At 39.4% G+C, this 21,080-nt stretch overlaps 1 protein-coding gene across 2 annotated transcripts in view; it reads left to right on the top strand.

The window, feature by feature from the left end:
• Positions 1-5,849: 5,849 nt before the first annotated feature.
• Positions 5,850-21,080, top strand: part of IPCEF1 (interaction protein for cytohesin exchange factors 1) — a 105,690-nt gene continuing 90,459 nt past the window's right edge. The window contains exon 1 of one of the 2 annotated variants that reach the window (XM_036024928.1): positions 5,850-5,898. The gene's annotated coding sequence lies outside the window, so the exon portion shown is untranslated. The remainder of the gene's footprint in view (positions 5,899-21,080) is intronic. The other variant, XM_036024927.1, reaches the window with a different exon arrangement.

The following is a 21,080-nucleotide window of genomic DNA, read 5'->3' as shown; positions in this document are numbered from 1 at the left end:
AAACTAATTCATGGACATAAACAATGGTGGGGGGATCACGTGAGGGAGTGGGGGGTATTGGAAGAAAAATCAGGACAACTGTAATAGCATAATCAATAAAATATCATTTAAGAAATCTAATTCAAAAGAAGAATGAGAATAATGCTTTTCCTCGGATAAAAATATAGATTTTTTTCTTTAAGGAGGTGCATACTATGCCAATTTAAAAGAAAATGATGCTACACTTACAGAACTGTATGGAAGCTTAAAGGAGTGTTTTGTTCCTTATTGTGTATTTTCAGGAATATGTCTCTGTTTCATTATGACATTGAACAGTGGACAAGGACAATGGTATCACACTCATTAGTGAAGCGTTTGCAATTACTCTTACTGTGAAATGAAATATTCAAATCATTGAGTGTTAGGAAAATGGTGCATGGATGAAAGAGTAAATGGATTTTGATCTGTCATCTCAGCTTGAGGCTTTCGGGAGGTGGTAAAGTGGTTTTTATCAGTGGAAAATAACACCCTGTTTCTTTAAATGGTTTAGATAGTACGCCTAAGTCTGAATGCCAGATAAGCATCTGCAGTCACCCTTGCCTGAACGTGGGTGGTCTTACTTTATAAATTTTAGTATTATTAAAAAAGTGGTCTGGTTCTTATCCCCATCAGTGCCCTTGACATATAAAGTGGGAAAACCTGTTTGCACACATTCTGGCTGGAATGTCTGCTTAGATATTCACGCTATTGGTTATGAATTAATTACATACACCAAATACTCAAACTTTTCTTGACCCTAAGCTAAACATTACTGAGACTGTGAGGTCCAGGGGTAAAAAAAAAAAAAAGGTAAAACTAAGTCATTTAATATGCTGAGAAATTCTCATACAAATGCTGATTACTGCATCATGAAACCATGCTGTTTTCACTGCTTTGGAGAGTAGAGGGAAGGGACTTAGACTCTCACCTGGGAAGAAAGGAGGAGCTGGTGTGTTACTAGGGACACCAAATGCAAAGAGATTGCCATAAACAAAAGCCAATGACTTGGCATTCAACATAGCTAACATTCATCTACTTTTACGTTGTTTCTGGTTTGACTGTCATCATTTCAGATTGTTACGGTTGAAAAATGTTTAAATACAGGGTAATATCACACTGTCTTGTAATTTAACGTAGGGAGACTAGAACTGTAAGGCACAAACTTTGGGCAATATGGAGTGCAGATTGTAGAACATAAAAAATGTCAAGATTTTTTTGACATGAGAATAGAGGGCTTCTTACTCTATAATATTTACAGCATTTCTATACTTAAATTTTGGCTATAGAAGTAGTCTTACTGGTTATATAAACTTGGATAAATTTCCACTAAAAAAGAAAAGATGAAAAATGACTAAATATATGTACCTCATGGGGTTGTACAAATTGAATAAATTAATCCATGTCAAAGCATTTTACAAATTGTACATTGTAACACTAAATTTACTTTATAGGAGACAATCACTAAGTGTTATTGAGGGATTGAAAGAAAATGTTAATTTCATCTGTTTTGTGCTTTTACTAATATATAAAAGGAAGGGAAGCATTCCAGTTTCACATTGTGTATCTCTGACAAAAATTGTTTAACCTAGTCTAATTGTGAGGAAACAATTACACAAATGTCCAGTTTGAGGAACATTATGCAAAGCAACTTACAGTTGTGAGTATGCAAAGTAGAGTTTTTTTCTTGAATTATTACTTATTATTGTATTATTTTCCATATGAACAACTGTAAACCCACTTTTGCCCCACCCTGTACATAATAAGGATCCTTGATTGAATCCAGGATTCAAAATAAAATATAAATCTCCCAGACTGAAAGGACTTTACTGAGACAACTGGGGAAATTTGAACTGCATGTTAGATCATTGTATTGCACCATTTAACATTTCCCAGTTGTGATCATTGTGTAATTATGGTAGGGTGTTTGTTCTTAAGAGGTACACACTGAAGTATTTAGGGGCAAAACATCTTTATGTCTACAGGTAATTCTCAAGTTATTTGGCAAAATATATACATACATGGACAGAGACATAAAGCAAATGTGACAAAATGATAAAAACTTGGGAATCTAGCTCATGGCTGTTCAGGCATTCATTGTTAACTATTCCTGAAACTCTTCTGTAGTTTTGAACATTTTTAAAATAAAGAGTTGGAGAAAAATTTAAGAGTTATAAAAGCCACTACTCAAAAAATTGCATTACTAAATAAACAGATCTTCTTGAAAAACATCCTTTACAGATCATGATTTTCAATCATCTCATATTGTTAGATATAAATATATAGGTTTAAAATAAGTCTCCATCTATTGAAGAAATGGAATCAATAATTAATAACCTTTTAAAACAGAAAGAATCAGGCCCATGTGAGTTCAATGGTGAAGTCCACCAAAGGGTTAAGGGGGAAATGACACTAATCCTCTAAAATCTTTCCCAGTCAAATGAGACCAGTGTCACCCTAATATCAAAACCAATTAGACGCATTACAAAAAAATAAAACTAAAGACCTATATCTCTCATGAACATAGATACAAAACTCCTCAACAAAATATTAGCAAATCAAATCCAAAACAATGTTAAAAAACTATGCACTGTGACCAAGTGAGATTTATCTTAGTCTGAACATGGCTGATTCAGCATTTGAAAATAAATTAATGTAATCCATCATACCAACAGACTACAAAAGAAAAATCACGATTATATCAACAGATACAGAGCAAATATTTGACAAAACTGACGTCCATTCATGATAAAAACTCTCAGTAAATTATGAAAAAAGGGAAACTTTCTCAAACTGATAAACACAATCTACACAAAACCTATAGTTAATATCATAATGAATGATAAAAACGTGAAACTTCCCCACTAAGATCAGGTACAGGCAAGGATGTCTCCTTACCACTCCTTGTCAACATTATACTAGAAGTTCTAGGTAATGCAATAAGGCAAGAAAAGAAAATGTAAGGTATACAGATTGGGGAGGAAGACAAAACTGTCTTTGTCTGAAGATGACAAAGTCATCTATGCAGAAAATCCAAAATATCAACAACAAAAAAACCCTTGGAACTAATAAACAGTTATAGCAAGATTGTAGGATACAAAATAATTGTACAAAAATTGATTAATTTCCTATATACCAGCAATAAACAGAACTTGAAATTATTATTATTATTTTGCATTTTTATTTTTTAATTTTAATTGTTGTTCACAGAACTTGAAATTAAAAACACAATATTATTTACATGAATACCCCCCAAAATGAAATAGGTATAAATCTAACAAAACATATACAACATCTAAATGAGAAAAACTATAGAACTCTGATGAGTAAAATAAAAAAAGAACTAAATAAATGGATATTTCATGTTTATGGATAGAAAGACACAATACTGTCAAAATGTCAGTTCTTCCCATCTTGACCTATACATTGAATATAATCACAGTTAAAATTGAGCAATTTACTTTATGGATATTGACCAACTGGTTATAAGGTTTATAACCTTATGCAGGTGCAGATGTAAGGTATGAGATGCAGAATAGCCAACACAATGTCGAAGCGGAAGAACAATGTCAGAGGCCGTGTGCTACCCAACTTCAAGTCTTACTGGAAGTTCCAGTCATCAAATCCATGATGTATTGGCAAAACAATAGACAAATCATTCAATGGAACAGAATAGAGCCCAGAAATAACCCCCCATAAATATAATCAATTGATCTTTGGCAGAGAAGCAAAGACCTTACCATGGAGCAAAAATAATCTCTTCAACAAGTGATGCTGGAACAACTGGCCATCCACATAAAAAATAAATCTGGACACATATTTATTACACTGTTCAAAAAATTAACTGAAAATAGAGCATAGACCTAAATGTAAAACACAACACTAGAAAATTCCTAGAAGGTAATTCAGGAGAAAACCAAGAGGATTGTGATACTTTTTTAGATACAACACCAAAGATACAATCTATGAGAGATATAAATGATAAGGTGGACTTCATTAAGATTAAAAACTTCAGCCCTGGCTGGCATAGCTCAGTGGATGGAGCGCGGGCTGTGAACCAAAGTGTCTCAGGTTCGATTCCCAGTCAGGGTACACACCTGGGTTGCAGGACATGACCCCTAGCAACCGCATATTGATGTTTCTCTCTCTCTCTCTATCTTCCTCCCTTCCCTCTCTAAAAATAAAAAGTAAATTTAAAAAAAGATTAAAAACTTCTGCTCTGTGAAAAATAATATAGAGACAATTAGAAGACAGGCTGCAGACTGGGAGAAAATATTTGCAAAAGACGTATCTGCTAAAAGACTGTTACCCTAAATACATGCGTACAAAGAACTCTTAATAGTCAACAATAAGAAAAACAGTCCAATTAAAATATGGGCCAAATACCTTAACAAACACGTCACCAAAGAAGATATACATAGGCAAATCGCAAATGAAAAGATGCTCTACATTGTATGCCACCAGGCAAATGCAAATTCAAACAAAAACATGGTAACAAACAAACAAACAAACAAACAAACCAGCAAGCAAAATATAGCCACAGACACTGAAACAGAGAACAAGCTGACAGTGACCAGAGGGGAGAAGGGAGGGAATTTCAGAGAAGGATGGGAAGGGTTTACAGGAACAAATATAAAGGACACATGGACAAAAGTAGGGGGGGTGGAAATGGGAGGGAGGAGGAGAAGAATGGGTGGGTGGGCTGGGATGGGAGTCAAGGACTGAAAACTGTACTTGAACAACTATTAAAATAAAATAAAATATAAAATATATGCTTGGAGCTAAATAAACACACACACACACACACACACACACACAAAACGTGGTATCACTGAACATCCTACGGACTTCAGGTAATTATTCTGTGTCAGTGTAGCTTCATCCTTGGCAAAAATGTACCTTTCTGGTGAACAATGTTGATAATGAGGGAGGCGCTGCATATGTGTGTGGGGGAGGGGCGTATGGGATAGATCTGCACCTTGCTCTCCATTTTACTGTAAGCCTTAAAGATGCTTTTAAAAATAAAGTTTTTTAAAATCTGTATTTTTTTAAACATATGGTTTAGTCAGTAAGTGGAATTATTATGACTCACATGCAACATTTTCCCATGGCAAAATTCCAGGGATGCAGATGGAAGTCCTAAACCCGTGTGCATGTCGTGCAAGGCACTGGCATGCCTCAGGGACGTTGCTGGCTCAGCTCCAAACCACCGTAATAAAGTGGATATCTCAATAAAGCAAGTCTGATGAATCTCCTGGTTTCCCAGTGAATATAAAAGTTATGTTCGCATTTTACTGTAGTCGATTAAGTGAGCGATAGCATCATGTATAAAACAACACCGTGCCTACTTTAATTAAACAGTACTTTATTGCTAAAAAATGTTCATCATCATCCAAGCCCGTTGGAAAAAGGATGCCAATAGACTTGCTCTGCCCAAGGTTTCCACAAACATTCAATTTGTTAAAAAAAAAAGTGTCTGTGCAGCTCAATAAAGTGGAGCACAATCATGCAAGGTGTGCCTGTATTTAAAAGCAGCCCCCAAAATGTATCTTGATGACTGTTTAAAAGGATTACAATATTATTTTCACTGTATTTTTTAGAAAGCGTTTAATTTCTGGGGATCTCAGTTCAATGATTTCTTGCTGCTTTACTACCTAGGCCTTCTTTTCTATGAGATAGAACTTTCCAGCTCGTCCTGCAGGAGAGACACTGGGTAGGAATTAGGATGGTAACAAAGTTTCTATTCTGTTGCCTCTGTTGGCGGGGTTGATGTGCCTCCCGGGCAGTCGAGTCCAGAGGAAAGTCTCATGGCCTCCTTTCTTGTCTTTCTCTTGCACAGATCAGAGGCAGCCTAACTGGAACGAAGAAGCTCATCGCTGTTTGGTAGGTGATTTAAAACACTTCAAAATCAATTTGTTAGTGACATTTATGACCTGAAGGGCCTGTACTCGACTTGGTTGTTCTAATTTGTGAACCAAATTACAATAGCCTAGGTATGTTTATCACCAGGTTAGGATGAATGCAGACAGAAGCTAATGGTATACTGGTATAATGGTATAATGGTGACAAGTAACCAGCCATATTTGATCTTCTGGATTTCCCTTGACAATGGATTTGCCATGGTGATTACTTTTCAGTAGGCGAGTTGTTTAGCAAAGCAACTTATTTAGGGCATTACCTTTTCTGACTGCCTCTGTGATCACGAATATAGCATAATTATCAAAGTATCAGAGCATTATAGCTATATGAAAAATCTGTTTTATAAACAACCATATGCTTAGATGCCCAGTAGTAAAATGAATGCTCTAGACATGAGGCGTTTACTGATCTTAAATTACTAATAATTAAGATAAAATATTTACATTTGCTATTATAATATAAATGTTCCTCACGTAAGATTTTCCTGCTTTTAAAGCTCAGAACTAATGATCTGGGCAAGGGTGGAGTTCTTTGAATATGTGTAACTTTTTCATGTTTTTTTTAACATTTTATTTTTAATTTTTTCCCATTTTTTAAAAGATTTTATTTATTTATTTTTAGAGAGGGAAGGGAGGGAGAAAGAGAGAGAGAGAAACATCAATGTGTGGTTGCTGGGGGCTGTGGCCTGCAACCCAGGCATGTACCCGGACTGGGAATTGAACCTGCGATGCTTGCGTTCGCAGCCCACGCTCAATCCACTGAGCTACGCCAGCCAGGGCTTTTTCATGTTTTTTTTTCAATTTTATATTTATAAAATGATTTGAAAAGAATTGTATGTTTTAGCTCCTGACTGGGAAATACATTTCTTCTTTGGTTTAATCCGTTTTTAAGATGCACTGCCATCCTGTGCTTGCGGGGACGCAGGGGAAGCGCCTCCCCACAGCCAGGTGTGAAGGGCACGCCCCTGTGTGACTGTGCACATGACTGACATTCTGGTACAATTTCCAAAAATATTAGTATATAATCTGCGCTACTTTTCTCTATGAGCTAAACAGCAGCAACAGTTAATCACTATTTTCTCCCAGTATATACTTCCTATCACTTTGAGTTTTCTTGCAATTGTCTTTGAAACATTGTTCCTGATGACCCAATTGTTACCGTCATTCTTGTTGGTGACCATTGCTTGCCCTTCCGGTAGTTGTTGAAACCTGCCCTGGTGGTCTCACTCACTGTCAGAAAGTTAGCTTTGATGCATATCTTAGCTGTTCAGATGTCTTACATACATATAAAACACACACACACACACACACACACACACACACATTCCCATTGTTTCCATATGTATGCACTAAGATAAACATTTATTGATAGACAGATTGTATAACTCAGTTAGCAGGATTCCCATGTTGCGTAACCTGGTAAAGAATTCTGTATTTGCTGTTAACAGTTGATGTTCCATCGAGGATTTTCAAGTGATACTTTTCATACCCACACCTTCCATTGATGGTTAACAAAACTGGTTCCCCTGTGGATTTTACCATCTTCAAAGGTTGTCAAGTATTATTTCTAGTGAAACATTGTCTGATCCTCAGGGCCTCCCCATCAAGGAGGGTATCTAGAGAAAGACTGGCTTGTCATCAGAAAAAGGTGTGTCATCAGGAATCCCTGCGTTGGTTGAAAGACTGGGTTAGGTAAACTCTATGGCCTCTTGTAATATAAAACTTAATGCTTCTTATGGAGTGTGACAAGCAACTATGTCACCAATGACCGAATCAGATGATTAGAGCCCCGTTTAGCGTTATCCTTGAACAGAATCAGAACAGAGCATAACGGTGGAGAGGGCAGGGTCTGACCTCAGGTGGCCTGGGTTTGAATCTTCTCTCTCCCACTTACTGGCTGTGTGACTGGTCACATTATTTAACTCTTACGTGCCTCTCTTTGCTCACTTGTTAGAAGGAGATAATAGTAGTGCCCCATAAAGCTGGTGTGAGGACCTAATGAGTTAATATGAATAAAGCTCCTAGGACAGTCTTTGTGATACTGGTAAGCACTCAGTAAATGTTAGTTATGACGGTGATGAATGAACACTACTGTCATTAGCTGAGGCATCTGTGCACCATGGAGGTTTTATGCATTTGGCACTAACCTGCTACATGCATGGCCTTTAACAATGAAGCACATCTGGCAACGATTTGCACACGTTCCCAAGGACTTATTCTTTGGGTATCCTTATGTGTTTGTTGTCTTGGTTCCACCTGAAGCCAGCACGAAGGCAAAGCTTGGTTCTTCACTGCTTCCTACTCGTACTGACATCGCGGGGTCATTTCCATCACGCTGCTTTCCTCCTGTTTCAAAGCTCTTCCTCTCATCTTCCCCTCACTGCCTCCCACACTCTGGATTCCAGGTTTTACAACAAGGGGCTTAATGTGGCTTTTTTTTTGAGCCAATCTAGATGTTTCCCTAAGAGAAAGTCTTGAACCAGCCACTGGGATAAAATGTCCTCCAACTTGATGCAAAAGCGTGTAAATATTTTTCATCTTCACCATTGTCACTGAGCAAGAGGAAAGGACCATTGCTTAGAGAAAAGAGTCACTCTGGTACATTGTAAGCAGAGTTCTTAGTCCAAGTAAATGTAGCAGGGGCACACCATGTATCTTTAGTTCCCATTTATGCGTGTCTAAATTCACAGCCTCGATTATTCTGAGTTCTTCAGACACTTCTGTTTTTTATTTTCACCTAAAAAGCTGTGGTAAAATACACATACCATAAAATTTACAATCTGAGCCTTTTGAAGTGCGTGGTTCAGTGGCATCAAACACATTCGTGCTGTTGCACACCATCGCTCCCATCCATCCCCGAAACACTTTTCATCTCGGGGAACTGAACTGGTAGACCCATTAAACCATAAGTGTCCTTTAGCCCCTTCCCGCAGCCCCTGAAAACACCATTATACTCTCTGTCTTTATGACTTCGAAGTATTTCATAGAAGTGGAGTCATGTAGCATTTGTCTTTTTGTGCCTGCTGGATTTGACTCAGCCTACTATCCTCAAGGGTGATGCATGTTGTAGCATATTGCAGAATTTCCTTCCCTTTTAAAGCTGAGTAATATTCTATCGTGTGCATATCTCACATTTTCCTTATTTGTTTATCCACTGATGGACACTTGGGTGGCTTCCACATTTTTCTGTTGTGAGTAACGCTGGTATAACTATGAATGTATAAATATCCGAGACCCTGCTTTGAACACTTTCGCATATACACCCAGAAGTGGGATTGATGAACCATACAGTAGTTCTATTTTCAATCTTTGGTAGAACCACCATGCCGTTTTCCCTAGTGGCTGTGCTTTTTGACATTCTCACCAACAGTCTTCACAGACTTCTCAAGTATAGACTGCTTATCTCATTATTTTGACGTTTTGCTATTGGGCAGTGAATATTTTGAAGTTTCATGTGAACATGTCTTGAAAACAAGGTTCTATTTGTCCTATGCTTTTTTTCTTGCTCTGCCTGGGAGAGGTATGTTCCAAGACTTACTTAATGTCCCTTTATGTGACCAGGTGATCCAGGGTGTCAGTGGACTTTTTCCAGAACAGAAACATGTGATGCCAAGTCTCATACCTCTAGTGGAAAAATAACTTGAACTCCAAAGATTTCTTGGCTTACTTTAAAATAAGCTCTATGTGAAAATCCTGTGTGCCAGTGGTTTAGGAATAGATGACCACATATGTTTTCTTCTTGAAGGCTTGTAATTTTTTACACAAAATACGCCAATGTGAACAAGAATGGGGACAACTGGATGACAAATGGAGAACTGGCTGGCTGAAGAAATGACTATACAGAGTGTATTCTTTGAAACAGAATTTGCAAGCTTTTCCGATTATTGAGACGGCATGTTCGTAGTTGAGCTATTCTTTTTTTCTGGTTAAAATTTTTGTACTTTCTTAAATTGTGTTCAAAAATATAAACATAGCTTTCTAAGGGACAGAGAGTCCAGCTGCAAAATGAAGAGTATTCGCTGAAAATCACAAAATCTTTTGAAGCTATTTTCACAAATCAATGCGGTGCTTTTCCAGGAAGGTTGTCACATTTATTGTCTTTAGAAAGTGGGTGGGACCGGTAGGAGAGAGAAGCCTGCTCCAGAGCGAACAGACGGTTTCTTGTTGACAGGCATTTCATTTTCCCTTAGTTTAGCACGCTCTGTAGAAATGACAGTGCCCTTCCTGATAAAATCACCTTCCAACTGAAGTCTTCAGAACCGGGACTAACTACTTTGTGTGTATGTCAATTTACACAGGGAAAAAATTAAACATAACTTTAAAAAAATTAGAAAAGACTTTTGCTAATGGTTCACGAGGCACAAGAAACTCTCATCAGTCTAGGCGAACTGTGCCGTGGTAGCGCACGGGCCCTGAAATCACGGTGGCTTCCCACAGTCCACTTTCATTTCTCATCCACACAGTACATTCGGTGCTGGCTGACGTGAGAGAGGAAGGTACCTCTACTCCACGTAGTCACTCAGGGGTGCAACTGACCGAAGCCCCGATGCCCTGTGGCACCGCCATGGCAAAGGTGACTTCAAGGTTTGCCATGACAAGAGGAGAGAGTGTGGGGTGTGCATGCCCTTCTCCAAACTGGAAGTGTCCACACCTTACGCCTACCCAGAGCTGATAGGCCAGAACTAGTTACGTGGCCTCTCCAAACCATTTGGGATTGGAGGTCCTCCCTGGGTGTGGAGGGAGGAGAGAAAAACTGGATATGGGAGCACCAGGCACTTCTTCTTTGATGCACTTTGCTGGAAATGCTTGTATCAGGTAGGCGTCTCCATAGAGTAACTTTCCTTTCTAAACCAGTCACATTGATAATTCCTTATGTTTTTCTATGTAGGTAAGTTAGTTTACTCTTTTAGAATTAATTTCACATTTTTTACTCACTAACTTTAGGTAAGGATAAATAAAACAAGGATTATTGAGGGTATATACATAATCAACAATAGCAAAACATCTATTGAAAAAGGGCTCTTATATGTCTATATATCCATAGATTGTATTTGCATTATTAACAGTATTTTATTACTTCTTTTTCTTTTCAATAAGACCATAACTTGAAAATAAATGTAACTCTAAACACAGTAAAGTTGACTGCAAAATCAATTCATGGGACATTGAACTAGGAACACAAATTTATACTCACAACAGTTTTAATAGATTGTCATTCATTTATTTTGTAGTTTGGTTTTTTTTGTCAACATTATATGCTCAGTCTTCCCTGAACGTTAATTTCATGTTTTTATTTTCTCCTGGTATCTCATGTTTTTCTCCTTACATTTATTTTTCAGTGTATTGACTTATTTTACTAAGCAGTGTTTTCATATATGGTACATAAGGCATGAACATCTCTGAAATTGTCTTTATTTTGCCCTCATGACTGTGAGTCTGACTGGACGCAGAATTTCACGTATAAATGTGTGTTCACTCAGAACCTTGAAGGCATCGCTCCGATACCCTTTCACGTCCTGTGTTGTGCGTGAGAAATCTGGTGTCATTCTTTTTCCTGTTTCTTTTTAGATAATACCTTTTTACCCTGTTGCAAACTTGTAGAATTCTCTGTACTCATTTGAAATTCTGAAATTTCACAAGACATATTCACATGTACATCGTTTTAAATCTGTCTGGTTCAGCCCTTGGTGGCGTGGGGAAATTTCTCCCCCACCCCTTCTCTCTGCACTCCACTTCCTGCTGTTTTGGTCCATTTTCTGGTCTCTCCAGCAGGTGACCGAGGCGGCCACTGCTAACTCCAAGTGTGCCCTGCGCTCATAGCTAAAATCCCAGAAAAAACACAAGTCTCGCCCTGGCTGGTGTAGCTCAGTGGATTGAGCGCGGGCTGTGAACCAAAGTGTCGCAGGTTCGATTCCCAGCCAGGGTACATGCCTGGGTTGCAGGCCATGACCCCCAGTAACCGCACATGGATGTTTCTCTCTCTCTCTCTCTCTCCCTCCCTTCCCTCTCTAAAAATAAATAAATAAAATCTTAAACACACACACACACACAAAAACACAAATCTCTTTTCAACACTTCTGGCAGAATTGTCTGATTAGCCTCATTTGGTTCATATACTCTTTCCTTAATCAGCCATGGTGGCAAAGGTGACACACACTTTGGTTCATTTACTTCTTACCACCCCTCCTGCCATCACTCTGGTTTAAGACACTCTTGTATCTTCTCCGAGTTACTGCAGTAGCCTCTTAACTGGCGTCTTGGTTTAAGCCTTGCTCCCCTCAGTCTCCTCTCAGTCCTGGAGACAGAGCTCTTAGTGTGAGTTTGTCAGATCAAACGGCACCGTGTTTGCCTGTTTCATTTCAAGGAAAGCTAAGTTTACAATAGTTTAAAGACCACCCATGATGTGCATGATCTGGCATTCCATAACTCATCTGACCTCATCTCCTGGCACTCTCTTCCCATTGCTCACTCAGCCTCAGCCACAGTCCCAAGTCCGGGCCTTTGCACTGGCTGTTCTCTAACCTTGGATATACCCTCTTTTAGGCTCTTTTAGTCAACTATCTGCCATTTAGTGAGACCCTTCCTATGCACCCATTTAAAATGACAACCCTCTGTAGTTTCCTTCCCTATTTTATTTTCCTCTGTTTGTCTCCACCACAATACACCATTTATTTTACTTATCTTGTCATCTATGCTCATGAAATGTAGACCCCATGAGGGAGAGAGGTTTTATTCCTTGTGTTCAATGCTGTATGTTCAGCCAAGACACATTTGATGACTGGCTGAATGAGTGATTGGCCAACCTAAGCCATATGTTTGCTCCAGTTTGTGGGAGGTGAGGTCATAGGATTGACAGTGCAATAAGGAGGCGCTTCTTTAAGAAAGGGGGTTGGTTGGACAACAATTTCTAAATGTTCCATGAAAAATCCTACTGGTGAGCACGGAGAAATGTGGGTCTGTGTTAAAAAGGGACAAGATTAGGAGGTACAAGAAAGCAGCAGGTTTTGAAACCTCACAGTAATTTTCCAATGTGTGCTTTTGAATTTTGAGTGTTTATAATTGTTCTTATTTATTATAATAGTCTTTAAGGGTTAGGTAATTTTGCCTGGAAAAAGTTATAAGGAAAATAATTTTGTCTGATTTACCGAATAATATGCTTCTAATCCAATTAGATTTTTACTCCCACTGACCAATATGTGACAGAATACATTAGATTTGGGAGAGAATATTTTATTTCTTTCATGAGAGCAGGTTGCAAGATGGATTATTAAGCAGTCTCTTGACATTAGATTTCTTCTTAACTATTTACCTGTATGAAAATGAAAAATTTTAAGTTAATTTCAGGCTGAATAATTGGCAGGTTAAGAATTGTATCTTGGAAGTTTTTATTTGTGTCTATTTTACCCCTTTAATTTGCTGGAGCTCTATTTTATTAACTTTTGTTCCAAGAAGTAGCTTTGGGTTTCATTAATCTTCTCCCTCTTTTTCTATTCTCTTGATTTCTGTCTGTTTTCACTATTTTTTCCTTGGGTTTGCTATTTTGTTACTTCTTTAAGCTTCATGTGATGAACCCTTAGCTTATTTGTTTTCATTTATTCTTATTTTTCAATAAATATATTTATGGTATAAATTTTCCTCTAAAAATGGCTTTGGTCCTGTCCCCTAAATTTTTTGACATGTCCTGTTTTCAATGGTGATAAATTCTAAGTATTCCCCATTTGATTTTCTTCCTTGTCTTTATTTTCATTTCTTAAAGTTTTTCAACCACAGTTTACATTCAATACCATCCCACACCACTTTGAGATGTTCAGCCAAGTGGCCAGAAAAGCAAGCCCTCTACAGAGCTGTCCCCCTGCCACACCAAGCACCCACCGGGTTCCATGCCCAGTTGTATGGACGGTATTGACTGTATTTCCCATGCTGCAGTTCGAATCTCTGTGGCTATTCTGCAACTGCATTTTTTTTCCTGTGTAATCCCTTCACCTTTTCACTCAGTCCCCCACCCCTGTGACAGCTGTTAGTCTGTTCTCTGTATCTGTGAGTCTGTTTCTATTTTGTTTGTTTTGTTCATTAGATTCCACATGTGAGTGAAATCATATGGTACAATATCCTTTAGGTCCACCTAATACCCTGAGTATAATACCCTTTAGGTCCACCCATAGTGTTCCAAAAGGTAAGATTTCCTTCTTCTCCCTTTTTATGACAGAATAGTATTCCATTGTGTAAATGTACCACAGCTTTTCTATCTTCTCATCTACTGATGGGCACTTGGGCTATTTCTCAGTCTTGGCCATTGTAAACAATGCTATTGAACATAGGGGTGCACATACTCTTTTGAATCAGTCTTTCAGAGTTCTTTGGACATATTCCTAGAAAGGGAGATGGTAGGTCATAAGGCAATTCCATTTCTAATTTTGGGGGGAACCGCCACACTGTTTCCATAGCGGTTGCACCAATCTGCATTCCCACCAACAATGCCTGAGGGTTCCCTTTGCTATCTTGTGGTTTCGATTTGCATTTCTCTGACGATTAGCGATGTTGAGTAACTTTTCATATATCTATTGGCCAACTGTATGGCTTCCCTGGAGAAGTGTCTATTTAAGTACTCTGCCCAGTTTTTAATTAGGTTGTTTGTTTTTATGGTGTTAATTTGTCTGGCCCCTTTATAAATTTGGGGTATTAACCCCTTATCAGACATATCATTGGCCAATATATTCTCCCATTCAGGGTGTTGTCTTTTCATCTTGTTAATGGTTTCCTTTGCTGTGTAAAACATTTTTAGTTTGATGTAGTCCTATTTGTTTTTTTCTTTTGTTTCCCTTACCCAAGGCGACATATCAGAAAAAATATTGCCACAAAAATGTCTGAGATTTTACTACCTATGTTTTCTTATAGGATTTTTATGATCCTGAGTCTTACATTTAAGTCTTTAATCCGTTTTTAGTCTATTCTTGTGTGCAGTGTGAGAAGTTGCCACTTGTGTGGCTCGTTGGGTTGTCCTCTGATGTGGCCTGAAGCCTGCTTCAGGTTGTGTTGGTTCTGGGTCCACCTGGGAGGCGTTGAAGTGCAGGTCAATGTCAGATGCTGCCTATGACTTGCCTCAGGCTACCTGTCTGGAGCTGCCAAGCCATCTGCTGTTTGTGGTTGCCTCTGCTGGGCCTGGGTGTGCATGGGAAGGCCCAAGTTGTACAAAGGTCAGCTTCTTGAAGCTCTGAGCTGGGGTGCATGAGTAAAAGACTCCTGGCACCTTGACATTGGCTTCTACCTGTCGGGTGCCCAGGCACTCCCTGAGTCTACCTGGTTTTCCTTGAGAACCTTCCAAGGAAAGTCTGTAGATTGAGCCCAAGTGGGCTGCACCCTGCAGAAACCTCAGCACAGGAACCTTAGTGGTTGACGCTCTAGATCTCTCACTGGGGCCATGCCACCCAGATCTTCTCTGTGTGACTCCAGTATGCCTTGAGTTGCCTTCCCTTTACTGTAGCCCTGGGTGAGTGTCTAGGAACAAGATCCTTTGTGCTGGCCCTTTAAGAGAGCACCTGGGTTTGTAGCAGGCGCTCTTCTCTCCCAGCTGAACGGGATCCCTGCTGATTTTCACCATCAGATGTTATGCAGGCTCCTCCTCCTGACTCTGGTGCTCTGGGTTGGGGATCCTGGTGTGGGGTTGAGACCCCATGCTCCTGAGGGGGAACTTTGTAACCAAGATACCCCTCAGGGTTCCTGGCAGTCACACGTGGGTGTGAGGACAGCCCTTTTGCACCCCCAGCCTTCCTACTGATCTCACTGTGGCTTCTTCTGTAGATCCTCGGTTATACAACTTCTGTTCAGCTAGCCCTCAGTTGTTCAGCCAGGTCAACTGCTCTGTAATGTGGTTGTAAGTTCAGTTTGGCCCTGGGAGAAGGTGAGTGTAACTTCCACCTACTCCACTGCCATCTTGGGATCCCTGAACCTGGTTTTCTAACGAATCCAATGCTTTTTGGTAGTGCAAGATTTAGCTTCCAGACATAGAGACCTTTTAAAGCTATGTCTTTATTATTAATTTCTATAATGCATCATAGTCAGAGAACATAATCTGTGTTAAAAATTATGTAAAATTTATCAAGGCTCCCATTGTCATATAGTGCTTTGTCAACTTTTGACAATACACCTTGTGTGTTGGAAATGGGTGTGCATTCTCTGTTTCTCGAGTATAGAGTTCTATGTATCTGAATTTACTAATTGGTGTCATTTGTGTCGTCTGCATTTCTGGTTACTCATTGCCTGTTTAAGCTATTGATTTTTGAGAGACCTGTGCCATAATCTTCAACTATAATTGCTAAGTTATTGATATCTCTTTCCAGTTTGATGAGTTGTAGCTGCTTGAGATATTTTGAGGTAATATATCTATACGCGTATGAAGCTTGTATTGTCTGGCTTTATTTTTTTGTTATCACTCTATTCCACCTTTCTCTATCAGTACATATAAATATATATATATTTACCATGTGTTTTACATTTTTAGATATTAAAATTTTGCCACAGCATTAGTAGATATTGCCAGTTTTCCAAAAATGGTTGGCCTAATTTGTGCATTCAGCAGCAGTGTTTGGAGTTTTCATTAGCTCTACAAGGTCTGACACGTAGCATTGTCAGTCTTTCAAATTTCAGGATTTGGGTAGGTGTTTAATGGTATTTTTTTTCTTTTTTGCAGTTTTGCCTTGCATTTCCCTCAGTAAGCATCTTTGCATATCTGTATTGACTAGTTGATATTGTCCTTTGTGAAATCAATGTTAAGTCTGTTCTCATTTTTCTCTTGGATTTTTTGTCTATTGCTTATTGATTTATAGGAGTTGTTTATACATTCTGGTATAAACTTTCTATAGTTTATATGTATTGCACATATTTTTTTTCTTATTCATTTGCTTGCTTTTATACTCCCTAAGGTTGTCATTTAGTGAATAAAAATTCTTTTTTTTAAAGATTTTATTTACTTATTTTTAGAGAGGGAAGGGAGGGAGAAAGAGAGAAAGAGAGAAACATCAATGTGCGGTTGCTGGGGGTCGTGGCCTGCAACCCAGGCATGTGCCCTGACTGGGAATGTGAACCTGCGACACTTTGGCTCACAGCCTGCGCTCAATCCACTGAGCTTTGCCAGCCAGGGCTAGAAATTCTTTTTTTAAATAAAGATTTTAATAAATAATTTTTTATTAAATAAGATTAATTTTTTAAATAAGATTTTTTAAATAAGATTTTTAAATATTTATTAAAATCTTTTGAGAGAGAGAGGAAAGGAGGGAAAGAGGAAGAGAAACACTGATATGCAAGAGAAACATAGATCATTTGCCATCCTCACATCCCCAACTCTGGACCTGGCCCACAGCCCAGGCATGTGCCCTGACTGGGAATCGAACCAGCAACATTTCCAGTTTACCGGATGATGCCCAACCCACTGGGCTACAACAGTCAGGGTGGTGAATGGAAATTCTTAATTTCAGTGTATTCTAACTTACCAAGCTTTCCCTTTATGGTTAGAGCCAATGGGGGAAACACAATATTTCCAAAAAAATTTACTGAGATAATCCTGACTGATGGGGCTCAGTGGATTGACCACCAGCCTGCGAACCAAAGGGTCACTGGTTCAATTCTTGATCAAAGCACATGTCTGGGTTGTGGACCAGGTCCCCAGTTGGGGGGCATGTGAGAGTCAGCCAGTCAATGTTTCTATCATACACTGATGTTTCTCTCCTTCTCTTTCTCCTTCCCTTCCTTTCTCTCTAAAAATAAATAAATAAAATATTTTTTTAAATTTCCTGAGACTATTAGTTATTCATTTGAAAACTGAAATTTGACTCTTATTTAAAACCATAATAAAAAAATCAATCATAAGTAGATTGTAGATCCAATATAAAAAGCAACAAGCCCCAAACCCTCTAGAAGGAAAGGTAGGGTAATATTCCATGACCACAGGATAAAGAGAAAGCACTCACCATAGTCATCTTCACCATCAGAGTCATCCGATTCATGAACGCAACACTTCCTCCTATTTATTTAGGTCTTTTTCAGTCTCTTTCACTAATGTGTTACAGATTCCCTCATGACAATATTGGGCACCTTTTGTCAGATTCATTCTAATGTATTTGGAATTTAATATGATCTTGTTGTACATCACTGGTGGCAAACACAAGGCCTGCAGGCTGAGTCCGGCCCTCCACCTTGTTTTATCCGGCCCAGCACCTTGTTTCTACCCGGCGGCAGTGCCAAGCTCTAGCTTAACGGTTAAGGAGTGGTTACATTTACACAGTCCTAACATTACATTACGCCCTTTGAAAGCAACCATGAGGCTGAGGTGACCCCCAGTGAAAATGAGTTTGACGCCCCTGCTCTGCATGTACCTTCTTAAAATATTTATTTGCATGCTATTTGTCGCTGATGTATAGAAATGTTACTGATTTTTACCTATTGGCCTTGTATCTAGCAACTCTTCGATGTCCAATTTTCAGTTGTAATATTTCAGGTATAGATTATTTTTCACATGTAAATCCTATCATCTGAAAGTATCGAGTCTTTATTTTTTAATCGTTATAATTCTTACTGCTATTTTTAATGAGCACTTACGAAGGGATATTGTCGAATGATAATGAGCACTTGTGGTGTATCCCTGCAAGCAAAGAAAAAGGTTCAACATTTCGCCATCAAGTATGTGACAGAGGAAGTAAGGCCCACCTCACTTCCTAAAAATAGAGGAACAAGGACCCCTTTGTTTTGCTCATGAGGGGAATCTGGGAAGGGCTTGACTTGGTGGTTTATCTCTGATGCGTGTGGTTTCAGGTGGCGCTTTGGGGAAGGGGGATGTACTTCCCAGATCCCTGTTACATGCGCATGTCTGGAGCCCTGGTGTTCCTCAGCTTCTGCTTCTCCGCTGATGCTTCATTCTCCTGGGACTATCCACTGGCTGGTCTTTTACATACAACACGGCAACCTCAAAATCACCAGATTTTGTAAATGTCATCCAGCTTCCCCCAGAGCCAGTGCTCCTCTTTCTATGAGTTTGATCTAAATTTCTTCGAGTTCGAGTCCAGGAGCTCATATAAATGACAATGAAACCTGTCTATTTATATATAAAAAAAATTTCTAAGATAAAATTTTAACACAACCAAATTTCAGTAATAGGGACTAAAGAAAGAAAGACATTGGTTATTTCGATGACAGACTTTTGAGGTTAGACGCAGTTATCTGGGACAGCGGGAGGGTGGCAGGGGCACGCAGGGCTGCATGTGAGGAGGTAAGTGTAAAACAGTGTCGTGGGTAGGTGAGATGTACGTGAAAAGTGACTAAGAGACGAAGAGAGTAGGTTGGCCACAGGAAGCTGGGCAGACCACAGGAAGCTGGCTGGGAAAAAAAAATGTCATTGGCTTCACTTAATTAAAAGCAAGAATAAGACAGCCCAAAGACAGACGGAAAATCTCCCACGTAAAGTCTGTAAAGGGATGGGAACCAAGAGTAAGCGCACAAGTTCAAGGACAGGTGCACGGAAGCGACCGGACATTTACCGTCTACTCCAGCTTCTGTATTCCCAGAAGTTGATGCGGTGAGGTAGTCTAATGGAAAAACAAATGCAAGAGAAAAACACTCCCTTTAGAAATAAACACAATAGCATTCTATTGCAAAACTTATATGTCTGGGTTTATAATTCCAGTGGTTTAAAAACCTCTATTGAAATTAAAAACAAGTTAAATTAGGGAGTCAGAATGATGTTTTTTGGTCTTGGGTCTCAAGCCAAGCAGTGTACTTGCATCTTGTCCACTAGGTGTCTCTCCTCACATGTTATGATTCCAGAGAGAGCTCAATTATTCCTAAAGGCAATAGTTTACATGGATTGTGTCAACAAAAGTCTGAATTTTGGCGTACTTAAGAATGGCTTTAATGTAATAGGTCCTCCTGTAAAGAATAAGTCGATGTGACTTGGCTGCATCTCTCACTCTTGCTTCAGAAATGTTGGAGACACTAACCCGGAACTGTCAGCAGATGCACGGTCCAGGTACTTGCACCAGCACTGCTGGCAGGCTTGAGGCCTTTGCGCCCATACCTGCCCGTTCAGGATTCCGGCCAGGAAGTCGGCCCCATATTATTTCTGAATGGAGTCTTGGCAATAACGCTTCTCTCCAAAACAAACCAACTAGGTGGCTCTCCAATGTCTCTTTCCAGGAGCTATGTGCCTTGCTGATCAGACCCTCCAAAATACCCACTGGCCGCTGATCTGCGGTCCCCACATGTAGCCCTGTGGGCACAAGATATCAATTACTGTGAGTCACGTAAGGCCCTTCTGAATTTTCCACATTTGCTAAATAGTTTTACCCATCCTAAGTTGTCTTAAAGTGGAGGCAGGATCATATGTAAGTTAATAGATATTTAATAGGTGTCCATTGTATGCCTGGCCTGAAACGTCTACCAGAATTATTGGACTCATTTGTGCTGTAAGAATGTAATGGGATTGACTATTCCATTACACGTTCCTTTCCATTTTGGAAAAATTAAACACGTTGCTAAAGAAAGATTGAGAAGGCAGAAGTTATTGTAAGAGACCTTATAACTTTCTGGCTCTGTAGAGTAGTTACTCCACCTGCTCTGTGTGTTAGCATCCTCGTTTGTAAAAGCACAGGTAACCTGACGGAGTTGATGTGAAGACAGAAAACAGTTTGCCGTAATTCTGCCGAATGTCATTTTAAGAGCCTCCCAGAGAAGTCACCCTCTCCTGGGGAAAGGCAGCCTTAGGCACAGCGGTTTAGTTCCTTACGGTCTCTACCTCTCCAGCCTGCATAAGCCTTGGGCGCTACCTTTGCAAAATCAAAAGCCCCATGAAGGTGATATTTCCCCATGAAAGAGCTAACCAGACAAAAGAGAAATTTTTGCACCGACTTCAGAGCTGCAGGTATGAACAGTAGTCTGCTTTTATATCAGCTTCCTTCTCCTGGCTTCTCCCCAGCCAGCAGTGGTCCCGAGGCAGGGGCCGCTTCTGCTAGGGGTGGACGTCGTCACTGTGCTGTAAAGAGTGTTTCGTGGAAGGTGGCTTGTCGAAGCCGCATGAAATTGATCGGCTGCCTCAGGGCAGCGTGCACGACAGTCCAGATCTCACAAGCAGAAAAGTACACCATCTTCCACAGAGGGAAAATA

This window comes from Phyllostomus discolor, chromosome 4 (assembly GCF_004126475.2).
Source record: "Phyllostomus discolor isolate MPI-MPIP mPhyDis1 chromosome 4, mPhyDis1.pri.v3, whole genome shotgun sequence".
Lineage (NCBI taxonomy): Eukaryota > Metazoa > Chordata > Mammalia > Chiroptera > Phyllostomidae > Phyllostomus > Phyllostomus discolor.
This window is presented reverse-complemented; position numbering and strand designations above follow the sequence as displayed.